This window comes from Argentina silus (assembly GCF_951799395.1).
Source record: "Argentina silus genome assembly, chromosome: 11".
NCBI lineage: Eukaryota > Metazoa > Chordata > Actinopteri > Argentiniformes > Argentinidae > Argentina > Argentina silus.
Window position 1 is genome coordinate 651,384 of NC_139665.1, and position 3,192 is coordinate 654,575.

Below are 3,192 nucleotides of genomic sequence, written 5' to 3' on the forward strand. Positions count from 1 at the left end.
CTTTTGTTGATAGTTTGATTGTTGAGGAGCTAGCTCGCCCTAAGCCTTTCATTGCATCGTCTATGGCTGTAGTTTATGTGTATGATAAATCGACTTTGATTTGATTTTGATTTGATTTGATTTGATTTGAATGCGCAAATCCATGCAGCTGATACTAATGAACACAACACATCATTTTGTCTCCAAGAGGAATCAGCTGTGGTCTTGATTATGAACATTTAAGGCCATTAAAATAATTAAGAATGACTCTTCATTTAGAAGTCTTCTGCCTCGTGTCTCCCTGCCGTCTCTAACCCGTCTACAGGTGCTTCAGTCTCTAACCCTTCTCCAGGTGCTTCAGTCTCTAACCCTTCTCCAGGTGCTTCAGTCTCTAACCCTAACCCGTCTACAGGTGCTTCAGTCTCTAACCCGTCTACAGGTGCTTCAGTCTCTAACCCGTCTACAGGTGCTTCAGTCTCTAACCCTTCTCCAGGTGCTTCAGTCTCTAACCCTAACCCGTCTCCAGGTGCTTCAGTCTCTAACCCTTCTCCAGGTGCTTCAGTCTCTAACCCTAACCCTTCTCCAGGTGCTTCAGTCTCTAACCCTAACCCGTCTCCAGGTGCTTCAGTCTCTAACCCTTCTACAGGTGCTTCAGTCTCTAACCCTAACCCATCTACAGGTGCTTCAGTCTCTAACCCGTCTCCAGGTGCTTCAGTCTCTAACCCTTCTACAGGTGCTTCAGTCTCTAACCCTAACCCTTCTACAGGTGCTTCAGTCTCTAACCCTAACCCGTCTACCCGTCTCCTAGTGATTTTCAGACCATAGCCTCAAGTTATATTAATAATGTTATTAATATTAAAAGCCTACTTAGTCATACTTCATCATGTCAAATTTTCATTAAAAAATGGGCTCACACTTGTGGGGAATAGTGGTTGGTGTAGCAGAGATTGATAGATGAATGATGAATGATTCTGATAGATGTCTTTGGTGTCAGATAGCTGGTAGTGATTCATCTGATCCCCCAATTTAAACTAATGAGTTATACATGTTTATCAATGTTTAATAAAGGGTTATAAACTAATAATCAATAGTGTATGAAACAATTATAATTTATAAATTATATATTTATATATTAGCACATTTATAAAGCGCTTTTAATTCTACAAAAATAATTGTGAAATAATATAAATGTATAAATATAAGTAGACTTTTTCTGTTGTTCCCAGTCAGACCCCCAGTGCTGAACCGTGAGGCCCCACCCCCCAGCCCAAGGCCCCCGGCCCCCCGGCCCCCCCGGCCCCCCGGCCCCCCCTGGCTGAGGCCCAGAGATGCAGAGGACGAGGCCCTGGTGGGAGGGAGGCCTGGGGGTATCTCTGCTGCTATTGGTTCTCCCGCTGCTCAGCATCGAGCTTGTCCAATCAGAGCCTACCTCCGGCGGCGGCCCTGAGCTGCAGAACGTAACGCTGGCCGCCATCCTCCCCCTGAGCAACACAGAGTACCCGTGGGCGTGGCCTCGCGTGGGCCCCGCCCTGATGCGGGCGCTGGAGCGCGTCAACACGGACCCCGCCCTCCTGCCCCGCCACCGCCTGCGGCTGGTCTCAGACACCAGCGAGAAGGACGGCTTCTGCTCCGACTCGGTGGCGCCCCTGGTGGCCGTGGACCTCAAGTTCTCCCACGACCCGTGGGCCTTCATCGGGCCGGGCTGCGACTACGCTGCCGCCCCCGTTGGACGCTTCACCACCCACTGGGACGTTCCCATGGTGACGGCCGGGGCGCCTGCCATCGCGTTCAGCGTCTACACGTCCATCACCAACACAGGCCCCACCCACAAGAAGCTGGGGGAGTTTGGCGTGCGGATGCACCGCCATTTTGGGTGGCGGCGTCACGCCATGCTGATGTTCAACGACAACAAGGAGGACGAGCGGCCGTGTTACTTCACGGTGGAGGGGCTGTTCTCCCAGCTGCAGGAGCACAACATCACCATGGACGACCTGGTGTTCAGCGAGCAGGCCGACAACATCAAGTACGACGACCTCATCCATGACATCAGCCAGCGCGCCCGAGGTAGGCTCCTCCCCCCCGAACCACCTGGGTCCACTTCTCCTACTTCTGTCTGTCCATCCTTTACCTTCACCTTCACCTTCACCTTCACCTTTACCTTCACCTTTACCTTTACCTCTGTCTGTCTGTTCTTTAATCTACCTTTACCTTTCCCTGTGTGTCAGTCTGTCTTGTCCAGGTCTTTAGATGTTGTCCATCCTGATGTCTCTAACTGTGGAACTCTGAACAGAACAGATCTGTAGAGACTCTCTCTGTTCAGCCTGGGTTAGGGTTAGGGTTAGGGTTAAGTTGGGGTTAGGGTTAAGTTAGGGTTAGGGTTAAGTTAGGTTAGGGTTAAGTTAGGGTTAAGTTAGGGTTAGGGTTAGGTTAGGGTTAAGTTAGGGTTAGGGTCAAGTTAGGGTTAAGTTAGGGTTAAGTTAGGGTTAGGGTTAAGTTAGGGTTAGGGTCAAGTTAGGGTTAGGGTCAAGGTTCCTCCCCTTTCATCTCGTCAACATGTGTGAAAATCAAGCTCCCAGAATGCCACAGCCTTGTTTGGATGGTCGTGTTCAGATGAGGGTCTAACAGGCTGTTTGGATGGTCGTGTTCAGATGAGGGTCTAACAGGCTGTTTGGATGGTCGTGTTCAGATGAGGGTCTAACAGGCTGTTTGGATGGTCGTGTTCAGATGAGGGTCTAACAGGCTGTTTGGATGGTGGTGTTCAGATGAGGGTCTAACAGGCTGTTTGGATGGTCGTGTTCAGATGAGGGTCTAACAGGCTGTTTGGATGGTCGTGTTCAGATGAGGGTCTAACAGGCTGTTTGGATGGTCGTGTTCAGATGAGGGTCTAACAGGCTGTTTGGATGGTCGTGTTCAGATGAGGGTCTAACAGGCTGGAGTGATCATCAGAATATCAGTTTCCACATGACAGAGACTTTTGGCTATATTTTGTTGCTAGCAAAGCATATCTAATATTGATAATCTGACTCCAATGTAATTATCACTGTGTGCAAAGAATTTTGAGTCTGTGCTTTATAGAGAGAGAGAGAGAGAGAGAGATAGAGAGGAGAGAGAGAGAGAGAGAGAGAGAGAGAGAGAGAGATGACCACCGGTCATCACAAAACAGTGTTACTCACAACATGCTGAGAACCTCCCAACAGGACACAGGAACTGAGA